Raw genomic sequence first — 13,110 nt, forward strand, 5'->3', positions numbered from 1 at the left:
ACAAGGTCTTGACTGAGCGACGAGAGGAAACCTCTTCTATTGAAAACAGGGCCCAGCGACGACAACAACAACGGTTGCCTAGTTGCCTGGGGCCATCTTGTTGGCGAACTGGTCGCCTCGTTGTCCGCTCCTGATAAAAATTGTTAACTACGCTAACGCTAACTGGCGTTTTCAGACTCATGGTTCACCTGTTTATTTTTTTGTGTTTATTTGCGGGACCCCTGTCGATGAAACAGCAAACTAAATGGCAAACAGAGGGTACGGCACTTCTTCTTTACAGCCAAGGTGTCATTGAGATATCACACGTTTGGGAGGCGTCGTTCTGATTGCAAAAGCAAAGTTTTACACAAAACAAAGAGACAGATCGATGCTGCGGCCATCGGTCAAACTGTGACCCGAGCAAAGTGCAGAGCGCGCGCGCACACACACACACACACACACACACACACACACACACACACACACACACACACACACACACACACACACACACACACACACACACACGAAACCAGGTCATGTTGCATGGTGCAAGTGCATTGACCAGAATGAAAGGAAGAACATGGATCACTTCTACTCGACTACATGTATTATCCGGCTGAAGCCAAAAACGGTCCAGGCACCGACTGCGTCCCCATCAAACCCAACCTAAATCCTTTCAATTAAATGTGAAACAACGCATAACAAAGCTTCCTCTCACCTACGGGGTGTCGCTTACCAACAGTCTTCCCACCGTCTGTCTCCGCTGTCTGTTTGGGTTTCACTGCGAGAGAGAGAGACGGGGAGGGAGAGAGAGAGACAGACAGGGAGAGAGAGAAACGGGGAGAGGGAGAGAGAGACACGGAGAGAGAGAGAGACACGGAGGGAGAGAGAGAGAGGGAGAGAGAGCAAACAGTGAATGAAGGAGGGATGGGCAGTCAGCAGCCAATCAGATGCTTTGCCAGTTTATTACTTTAATAGTTTTTACTGTATTATAATTAGTAGTTTAATAGTTCAGTACCATAACATGTTTAAGCCACAATAAAAGGACAGATGCCACCTGGATGATTTATAAAGAAAATTAACAAAAAATCTTTTACTAGTAAAAATGTTTTTTAAATAAAACAAATTATTAAAAATCATCTTGTACTAAACAAATCCTCCAAAATATGTCTATTGTAGAGATGCAAAATACAGCGTTCTTACGATTTGTTTCCCATAGCACATTTTCTACTAGTTTAAATACATTTATAAAAAAAGGTTTAAAAAAAAAAAAATAATGGGGAAAAAAAAAAAATTGTGAATTTCTGACAAAAATCTCCCTCAAATATTCCCAACCAATGATCAGAAAACATTACGCAAACTTTGCCTCAAAACTCCAGTGAATACGACAGTGGCTTTATTTATTTAGTCAAAGTGTCTTCCTTCAGTCACCTCAGGCGGCCGCCACTGAAACACATACTGTATAAGCGGTATTATTGATGAACCAGCCGGGCGACCGCGCTGCGTCTCCTTCCCCCAGAGCTAAGCCGCCTGGAACAGCCTCTGATATTGTCTTCAAATCTTCCGTCGGCGAAATTAAATGAGAATTGTACTTTGCGGCGCCATTTGCCCTGGAGTTGTCTGAGTCAGTCCCTAACGATGCCAGAGACTCTGGTCATTATGGTGCAAGCTCCTAGCGCCAAAACATACATGTAGTGGAAGAAAGAAAGAACGTTTTTTTTCCCCACGCTCCACTCCCCATCTCTCCCAGCCATAGACCCGTACATTACCCTCATTGACCCACTGTAAATATTCAATATTTTCATATTTATTTATCCTCAATTCTATGGATATTGTACACACAGACACACACACACAGTTTTTAGAATTGTTTGTTTACTATTACAAATATATTCATAATGGAAAAAATGTAAACAGAAAAACATGTATTGTGGTAAAAAATATATATTATTAAATATTACATATATTAAATATTATTTTTCAATTAAATATGTAAAAAATAGTGATTGATTCAAACACATTAAAAAAAGACACGTTACAAAAAGTATGAAATATTATATACAGTGTATTGATCAAATATACAGCATCCATCTAAACCCATTAAACGTCATGTGATATTTTAGTTGATTTATTATGGTGTATAATTGATTGCAAACAGCTTATTGTTTTAACCAGGTGACGTCGCTGTGGGCTCCTGCCCCGTTCCCCTCGTAAACACATCTGTGAGATAATCTCTGGAATAAGATCCAGATTTTCCCTTTTCTGCCGCGATAAAAGTCCAGACACATGACGCCGCTAATGATGGTGATGAAGATGATGAAGAGGGTCTCCAAAGGGATGATCTCAGCTCCTCTGCTCCGCCCCCGTTGGAACTATATCTGAACTCATTCAGATGCTTCACATGTATTTCTTTCTTTTATATTTCATAGCGTTTGTGGCAGTTCCGCCTGCCAGACCTCCACCCAAGTGGCGTATTCAGGGCCCTCCGCCACAGAGACACAGAAGATGGAGTAAAAACACACCAGTTTATCTTAGAGCGTGGGCAAGGTGGAACAAGCCCGGAGCAGATGGACATGTCATGATAAGAGCTCCTCTCCTGTGTGTGTGTGTTTGTGTGTGTGTGTGTGTGTGTGTGTGTGTGTGTGTGTGTGGATGGGGGTTTTACCTGTTGCTCGGTGATTTCTCTAACGGGCAACAGCCGTACAGCCGCCCTGATCCTGGGCCCAATTACCTAGACCCAAGACAGGCGAGGCTGCTCAAACCACACCATCCCCACACCACAACACTTTACTCACAATCCCCTGAAAATCTACAAACTACTGAAATACAGAAGATAAACTTCCAAAATAAAAGTTTCGCCAACATTCACACTCATTAGAGTGAGAGACAGAGAGAGAGAAGAGAGAGAGAGATACGAGGGGGGGGGGGGGGGCGAGTGCGAGAGGGGGGGGGCAAAGAACGACAGAATCAGCTATTTGGTTGCCAAGAATGGCAAAGCGGTTGCCGAAATGTCACCAGTGTGTGATTGAGTGCTAATGAGTCTATAATTAAAAGCCATATTTCAATATTATCCATTCCACATATTGGGGTATACTGAGCTTATTCTGTTTTTTGTTTTTTTTTGATTTTATGAAAAGTTGATGACAAGAGGTCAACCAGAACGCACAAGATGGCTGACAATGGCCCAAATCTAGTTACCTGGGGAAACAGTTAGTGCCGGGCCTCGGCATAGTGCGATTACTTCAACAAAGATAATCACACCGTGACTCTTACTCCTAAAGACACACACCTACACTTCAAACTGTGGTCTCTCTTTTAATAGAAAATCAATGAGCAGTGGCGACAACCTTGCCCAGGACTCCCAGGTCATGATGCGCCTCTCTGTGAGCAGCCATTATTCCCCACATAAAAGCTTTTTTTTCCTCCCTAAAGTTCATTCACAGGGGATTACGTCCCACCTCGGCCAAACTGTGACTCATGACCTGTTGGTATGTGACCGGCTCCAAGCTCACATGAGAACTAAAGCTCCATCCCAGAGCCGGGGGGCCACCAAATCAACCCTTTCTGGATGGAGTTATGTTATACATACAGCATATAGGTAAAGTTATATGTAATGGTCAATTACTGGAGTGGAAAATGGTCAACCAAACCTTAACCCTGGGCCCACTAGGCATGGGACGATATCAAAATTTCATGTCACGATTACGTCACTTGACCTTACATTTTGTGGAGAAACAACAAACATCTTTATTGCATCGTAGGACACATCTATTTTTTTTTAGTGGGGGAAAAAAATAAAAAAAAAATAAATAAATAAATAAAGTAGAACAGATACAGACCATCGCCCACACCCAGCACTTCAACTCCCACTACGAGAGACAGAAATCTATTGATAAAAAATGAATCTACCTATAAACCCGAAATCCAAGCGTTCACATTAGCGTTGGCCGATAAAACAATGACGACAACTATCGCGACCCCCCCCACCTCGATGTGGAAATAAAATGAGCTCAACCATTTCGATAAAGCCTCCCGCAGATTTGTTTGTTTGTAGACGCGCGGGGCAAGCGGCACCGGAGAAGCCGGTCAATTTGGACGATCTGAAGCTGACCTTTCACCTCTAGCCAATCGCGTTTGTTGGCACAGAAAAAATCCCCGCCCACCCCCCGGATGCCGGCAGCGAGGACAGAGCGGCAGTTCCGACCGAAAGCAAACGGTAAATACTCATTGTGTAAAATATGTCGAGTAGATGTGGCGTCGAAGACGGGCAACACCACAAACATTATTATTTATTTCGATGTAGGCTGACTTGCCATATTTATTTTGTTTTTATCTAAATATTACGGAAGTGAACTGTTAATTAAAGCAGCTGCACTTGTCACTTCTTGTTCACTTCTTACATAACGAGTTTACTTTGTTTAAAAAAAAGAGGTTAAGATAAATGCTGCTAAGTTTTGTTTTAACTTATTTATATATATATAAAATATATATATATATATATATATATATATATATATATATATATTTTTTTTTTTTTTTTTACAATGCAGGTTTTTATTTTAAGAGTGTTTATTTCAATTTCATTCTAGCAGTAAAAGTGTGCATCATGGCATACAACTGTCTTCTTTGTAAAAAAAATTAAAAATAAAAGTTTAAGAGAAATTGTTATTTTTTTATTATTTTACATACATCGTGATAAATATCGTTATCGAATGGCATGAAATATTTCATCGTGATAACATTTTTGGCCATATCGCGCAGAAGGTAATCATGCATTATGAAGTCTCCCTGCTTAAATAGAGGATAGATAAATAAACAAAAAATGTCAACATTGTGCGAATCTGTTCTTTTAAATAAAATAAAGTAAAACTTGCAATGTGGCACAGAGTCAAACTGTACTTGCTCATTGAACCCGAACACCAGTGTGGCACTTTTCGGTCATCAAACGGGGCTGCGAGGCCTTGTGGCCCAGGGAGCGAGACGTGCCAAACCTCGCTCCGTTTCAAGATGGATTCAAGCACAAAAATGCCGGCGCGCTTTTCTGGCTTTGGTTGCGCTCGTAGTGTCGCTTACGCACATTTGAGTATTTTTCAGGCTTATAGAGCTTGTGCGTAATCACCGGTTGTCATGACATTTCACTGCATATATGTACGACCGTATGTGTATGTTTGTGACAAATAATCTTTGAACTTGAACTTGAACTAGAGGTGAGAGAATGTGCCCACTGGCGCCAAACACTCTCTTGGAAGAGAGCCCGCGTGCAGCCCCGGGGAGGCGAGGCGTCTCTCCTGCACGAGCACGTTAGTGAGCCAGACAGGCTTTTCAAGTCACTAGCGGGGATATTCAGGACCATCCCTATAATGGAAATTCCCCACGATAAAATTATCTTGAGTGTTTTTATAGCGATAAAAGATCAAATTTGAGATGCACCCATTTATCGGCCGAAATTCTAAGTGTTGACTGCCATCGGCCTATCGACAAATAAGATAACGTCCACCAGTGGCAGTGGCTGATGTTAAGCAAGTGTTTCCCCACACATAGACTTCACTTGGGTATACTAACTGCTGCCAAAATATATTTTGCAAACCCATTTTAGCATTTCGGCTTTTTTTTTTTTTTTTTTTTTTAATCTGTCCAAGAGAACGACGCCATCGGTGATCAATTTTATATTTATTTAATAAGATAAAAACAAATCTGATTTCACCAGGAGAAAAGTGGAGGAAATATTCTTTACGGGTGTCTTCTTTACAAGACAGTGGTTCTCAACTGGTGGGTCGAAAACTGGGTCGTGGGTCCATTTTGAGTGGACAGCAACGGTAACACATCCACTTCTTCAAAAATCGAAATAAATGTTATCTAAATGATCACGGGCACCAAATTTCCGATGCTGCGCTGTTATTTTGAACCACTGTTTCCGACAGCTCTCACCGTCATATGTACAGCTGTAGTTAGAAATCTGATTAGATCGTCAATTGATACAACCTACAAGCGTTCGACATCTCAAATTTTGAACGATGTTTGGGTTGTGATTTGGGAAGGTTCTGGTTCATCTGTGAGTCAGAGTCCAGCAGTTATCTGAGGAATTCGTGCAGTAGTAGACGGCAAACAAATAAAGAAGGGAACTCCTGGCATGAGCGCGCGCGCGCACGACCCAATACTTTTATGATAAGAATGAATGACAGCGATACATTCGGGTGTTGATATCAATCTCTATTTCAAAGCCAAGCTTCAATAAGCGAGTGTTTCAGTCCAAAGGTTTGAACTGCGAGAGGGAAATGAGCGTTTGTTAGAAACACCGGTCAGAATAAAGACTAGGGTGCAGAAGTAGTAGTCTTTGTTTTTTTTTTTTACAGAAAATCTGAGATCACATTCTAGTTTTCAGTGTTGACTATGAGACCAAGAGTTAGAGGAAAAGAGGGGAAATAACCCAGGGGGGGGGGGGAGTGCTGCTTGGAGTACACAGTTTCTCAGCAGCAAATAACTTAAAACTACTTATCTATTACAAAATATGAATATGCTATAAACTACTTATATGCTACAAACTACTTATACAGTATACTACAAACTACTCATATGCTACAAAACAATTAAAATATGCTAGAAAAAACTATGCTACATTACAAACTATTTGCACAAATTACTAAATAATCAATTATATGCACAAATTACGTATATGCTACAAACTATTTATCTGATACAAAATACTTATTTACTATCAACTACTTATCTGCTACAAACTACTTACATGCTACAAACTAACTACTTATCTGCTACAAACTACAATCTTGCTATAAACTACGTATCTACTACATAATACTTAGATGCTACAAACTGTCTAATTTACTACAAACTACCTATCAGGTTCATACTGCTGACATGCTACAAACTACTTATGTAGTACAAAACTACTTATTTACTACAAACTATTTATCTGCTCCAAAATACTCAAATGCTACAAACTACTTACCTACTCCAAAATACTTATTTGCTACAAAATATGTATATGCTACAAAGTACTTATATAATACAAACTACTTATATGCCACATAATACTTATATGGTATGCTACAAACTACTTATATGTTACAATCAAATGGTATGCTACAAACTACTATAGCCAGATCGCAGTTATTTGAACAGATCACATCCCAAATTCATGGGAATTTTGAGCCAATTTCAGAAATGTTGCAATAAATTTTCATAAGTTGGGTTGAGGCAAATTAACTGTCTATCCAAATTGTTATGTTCCAATTGCCGGAGATTTTCTTGGATAGAATGAACATAAAAGACAATTCATTAATCGCAATTATTTGTATGACAACTAATCGGCAACTAAGTCAATGTGGTTATTGTACATTTAAAAAACCTACTAACCAGAGGAATGCGTACAAAAAAATAAAGTTTGGTATAAATAAACAAAACAGCCGTCAAGGAACTGCTACCGCATCATTGGTTTTTAAAGCACAGGGGGAACTGGGTCAGCGAGCAAAGGAATCCCCCTTCGCTTTAAAAAACGAGAGATCAGTAAAGAAAGGAGTCGTCACATGACAACAATAGAAGCACATTCCTTACAGAACAGAAACAATGACACGCTGAGAATGGTAGAAGCTTCCAAAAGCTGCAGTGAAAACTGTTTAGGTAAATGTTAATTCAGGATTTCAGCCGTTTATCACAAAATCCCTTTTCAAAATATCCCTTTGAATAAAATCTGCCGTTTGTTCCCTGTTCCTTCAATCTGTGTGACCCGAACACCTGCGTTCAACCTTTATCTGAGAGATGTCAATTATTCTACACACTTTGATGATGACGTATCTGTATTAATTATGAATCAGGACACCAACAGCATTGGTCTAGTGGACAAACTGAAAGAAACCAAAATCACCTTTTAAGTCTGAACCACAAATACTAAAGTAGAAACCCCTAATTAATAACTAATGAAAATGCAAAAAACAAAATCGCCTGTGAAAGGATTTGCCCTGTTGCCGAGTTGCCTATTTGCCAAGTGCGAGTTCGGAGATCACTGGCTTTGTCTGGCCCTACTGGAGGCACTGGAGGCCTGGCACGGTACTGGAGGCACGGGGGCCTGGCACTGGAGGAGGCCTGGCACGGTACTGGAGGCACTGGAGGCCTGGCACTGGAGGAGGCCTGGCACGGTACTGGAGGCACTGGAGGAGGCCTGGCATGGTAATGGAGGCACTAGAGATATACCACTGGAGGCCTGGCATGGTACTGGAGGCCTGCCACTGGAGCCCTACCACTGGAGGCCCGCCACTGGAGGCCCGCCACTGGAGGCCCGCCACTGGAGGCCCGCCACTGGAGGCCCGCCACTGGAGGCCCGCCACTGGAGCCCTACCACTGGAGGCCCGCCACTGGAGGCCTACCACTGGAGGCCTTCCACTGGAGCCCCGCCACTGGAGGCCCGCCACTGGAGCCCCGCCACTGGAGGCCCGCCACTGGAGCCCTGCCACTGGAGCCCTGCCACTGGAGCCCTGCCACTGGAGCCCTACCACTGGAGCCCCTCCACTGGAGCCCTACCACTGGAGCCCTACCACTGGAGCCCTACCACTGGAGCCCTACCACTGGAGCCCTACCACTGGAGGCCCGCCACTGGAGCCCTGCCACTGGAGGCCCGCCACTGGAGGCCTTCCACTGGAGGCCCGCCACTGGAGGCCCGCCACTGGAGGCCCAGCGTAGGAGGCCCGGCGTGGGAGGCCTGCCGTGGGAAGCCTGGCAAGGGAGGCCTGGCGTGAGAGGCCTGGCGTGGGAGGCTTTCCACTGGAAGCCTGCCACTCCAGTCGCAGTTGAGCATCCTGGTCTGTTGTTCTCTGCATCAGTACTGTATTATAATCTCTACAACCAAAACAGCCTCTTCATACGCTCTTACAATCCCAGCAAAATATTTGTGCTCTTCAAGCAACCCGCACTAGTGGACTGGGGTTATGAGGATTGTTTCCACTGCAGTTTTCATTTGTTTCTGGAAAGTTCTTGAATAAAGACAGGGCCTGATTAACGGTTGCCCAACATAATGGAAGTGGGAATGGTGTTTATTAAGGAAGGCTGGGATCCACGTGGACCTCTGCACTCAATGTTTGTTAAAAACAGGGAACATCTCCAGTAAAGGTAGAAGTCGTAATTACAGCGGTATGTTCCTTTGATGATAATTACCTTTTGGTCCTCTGGTTGTAGTGTGCACATATAAAGGCCCAGACACATAAATGTACACAACTACAGATATAGTTACATCACAGGGCCCAACCAAAACAGTTGCCCGGGGCAACCAGTCTGTGGTTGACTAAGTTGAGAGTAGAGTAAGGTTGAAAATAAAATAAAAGCATTGTGTGAATAGACAATGACAAAAAAATAAATAAAAAATAAAAAATCAATTCAACAAGTTTATCAAGTTCCTAAAATTTGAGATGTTGCCGAAACAGAAACATTAAGTGTGACACTGGTTCAACTGGAAGAAAGACTGCAAAGAGCAGACTGAGAAACCTGCAGAGCATCTGGCTCTGATTAGAGGGAGGGAGGGAGGGTGTGTGTGTGTGTGTGTGTGTGTGTGTGTGTGTGTGTGTGTGTGTGTGTGTGTGTGTGTGTGTGTGTGTATGTGTGTGTGTAAGTAACAACAGAGGGCTGATTCAAGAGGGTGACTATCAGCAGAATACTCAAATGAACTGAATGTGAGTGCCGAAAGAAAGAAAGAAAGAGAAAGAAAGAGAGAGAAAAAGAAAGAAAAGGAGAAAATGAGAAAGAGTGAAACAGAGGGTGTTACCTAAAGAGCTGACTGGATAGAATACACTGACGAATGCAGGGCCTGACACCAACTTTCATCAGCTGTTGGTTGCCAAGGCTGACCAAACGGTTGCCCAATCTTCATCATTTTGGATCTGAGTGAGATCAATAAATAAATTGACAGATCTATAGATTCCTAAACAGAACACCAAAGACAACCAGCGGTCAGGTAGACCGCGCTGGTTGGGGCGGTTGACGATGGCCCACATCTAGTTGCCCGGGGCAACCGTCATTGCCGATCCCTGATCCTTTTCATTAACATTACATCCATAATCAGGCTCCTATATAATAAACTTCAATATTCTCACTTTTTTGGTACATACAGGGTGGATATCCACCGTCATGTTTTCAGGCATGACCTTTTTCCATTTTTATCTTTTGTTTTTAGGTTCTGTTTGTTGTTCATCACTATGTTCGGTGTGTTCTGCCATGTTTCTATTGTGATAAGTTAACTTTATTTATTTATTTATTTGTTTTTTAAGAGATGCACCGATCCACTTTTTTTGGGGTTTCCGATACACGCTGTATGCGCCGATTCAGACTCCAGACCGTGGAGTGGAATTTGGATCGGCGACGTCAGTCCAATATCCGATGAGGGAATGATGTCAGTATCGGCACCCGATCCGATACCGATACTTATACCGACGCTTGATAAGACCCTTCTCTACAACTTGTCCATATTTTGCCATTTTCTTTTTGATGTATTTTGCTACTGTTTTGATGTGAGCTGTTGAGACATTGTATTATCCTCCATCTATCTATCTATCCATCTACTGTATCCATCTATCCATCATTCATTTATCATCCACCTATCTACTGTACCATCCATCTATCCACACAGTCACTGTATACATCTACTGTATCCATCTATCATCCATCTACTGTATCCATCATTCATCTATCCATCCTTCCATCCACTGTATCCATCCATCCATCCATCCATCCACTGTGTCCATTTATCCATCCATCCACTGTATGCATCTACTGTATCCATCCATCTATCCATCCATCCACTGTATGCATCTACTGTATCCATCTATCCACTGTATCCATCTATCCACCATTCATCTATCCATCCTTCCATCCACTGTATGTATCTAGTGTATCCATCTATATACTGTATTTATCCACCATCCATCCATCTACTGTATCATCCATCTATCCATCCATCGACTGTATCTCTCCATCATCCATCCATCCATCTACTGTATCCATCATCCATCCATCCATCCATCCATCTTAAAGTCACGAGGCAAGAACTGTTCTGACTGTTCTATAAAGATCTGCTTCCCGTTTCCTTGTATGCGACACAGATCTGTTTCTTGAGAAAAAGAAAACCACATGGAGTCACATCTTTTGAAATGTGTCCTGGGCCACATGGAATCAGATCTTTTTAAATGTGTCCTGGGCCGAATAGAATCAGATCTTTTTAAATGTGTCCTGGGCCACATGGAATCAGATCTTTTTAAATGTGTCCTGGGCCACATGGAATCAGATCTTTTTAAATGTGTCCTGGGCCACATGGAATCAGATCTTTGTGGATGTCGGAAGGAAGGTTGCTGACAAAGAGGGCAAAACTGTAAACGTCGGCTCTTTTGTCGCCTTCCCAGCTCTTAGCTCCAACAGCAAACTAACTTCAAAAGTAAAGTAGGAGCAAGTATTCCGTACTAAATTTCTATGACGGTTATTTTCTCAGACAAAGCTCTGACTGAAAACAATGAACTGTTGCTGCAGGGCCCGGCACTAACTTTGAGAAGTGGGAGCCGAGTTGGCGACCACCTATCAATGGTTGGTTGCCAAGGCTGACAAAACGGTCGCAGTCATTTTATAATTGGGTGAGATCAATAGATAAATCCATGGGTTTCCAAAACAGATGGCGAAGCGCGAAGGCACAGGTTGATAACAGGGAAACCAGACCGCAGAAGGTGATTGACAGTGGCACAAATGTGGTTGCCCGGGGCAACTGGGCCAACACTTACTTTATTGCCAAGCCCGGATCTTTTTAAAACAAGCTATTATAGAATGATAAATCACATGACAGTGATATCATAACCTGTGAATTCAGTCCCTGCTGAGACTTCCATGTAGTTGGCTGTTCCAGCGACGCCCTTCTTTTCGACACGTGCGTCATTTGAGGAGCGCGACCGCATCACGCGGGATTCAGATTCAGAATAATGATCTGAGCAATAAATGAGAACTGATCACCAAAAGACTCCTTTCACTGCACCACTAGTACTTTTACAAACTTTACATCGAGCAGTGTTTCACAAATGGGTGTACGGCAGGGGGTACTCTGGAAAAAAAAAAAAAAAAAAAAAGTTGGTTATGTATGTTTAAAAAAAAAAAAAAAAAGAAAACATATAAAGCACAGACAGAACATAATTTATGTTAATTTTTATTTTTTTTCTACCAGAACCAGTGAATACATCCAAAGAGATCCAAATATCCATAAAAATAGACGTTAGAGCGGGTGTACTACGAAAGAAAAGTTTGAGAACCAATGACTTAGAGGACAAAGCGAAGAATATCAGGGATAAAGTGCAAATAGAGAAATGCAAAAAATATAAACCAATGAGAAACAAAAATGAACATGTCGACATCAGTGATTACAGGTGTGTGGGCTTGTGCATTACGATAAAGAAATAAAATAGGAAAAATTGGCAATTAAAACAAAGACTCACTATTTCCCAGGGGTGGCGATCGATGGAGAGGGGTCAATTGAGCAACAGAACGAGGAGAGGACGGGTTCCAATGAGAACGCTTGGGCTTATGTCATTAAAATGTTGCAAATATAATAGTGAAATTAACAACAAAAATGATTCCAAATTGTTATGAGAAGGGTTTTGGTTTAATAGTTCAATTCAAATGGATCAAAGTTCCTGCGCTATTCATACAAACGCTGCAACAACTGTTGCTAGATAGTGTAACTTTGGACTGGATTGAGTTCACAGTCATAATAGTTATAATTATAAGTTCTATTTTGTGATACTGAAGTGAACTTCTTTTGCTGCTTTACCCAAAATTAAACATGTGGTGGCGGCGTGAGGGCAAACATCCACCCCCGTGCTCCTGTGAGCCCCTCGCCGCTTCACTAAATGTCCAAAATGACACCGCGCCAAGTGGGGAATAGACATTTTTTTCGGGAGCAGAACCAGGAACTGCGCTTTGCTGAGGGGTTTGAGGTGTGCTACTGTACCTCCGCACGCTTTGGAAGCATTTCACTTGTTATATTATTGTACTTTAACATTGATATTTGTGTCTTCAAAAAGATGTGGACGTGGTCACACGGAGATACGCAGCTTTGAAAGGTGTGTTTACTGATTATGACAATTTTTTTAA

This window comes from Zeus faber, assembly GCF_960531495.2.
Source record: "Zeus faber genome assembly, chromosome: 20".
Taxonomy (NCBI): Eukaryota; Metazoa; Chordata; class Actinopteri; order Zeiformes; family Zeidae; genus Zeus; species Zeus faber.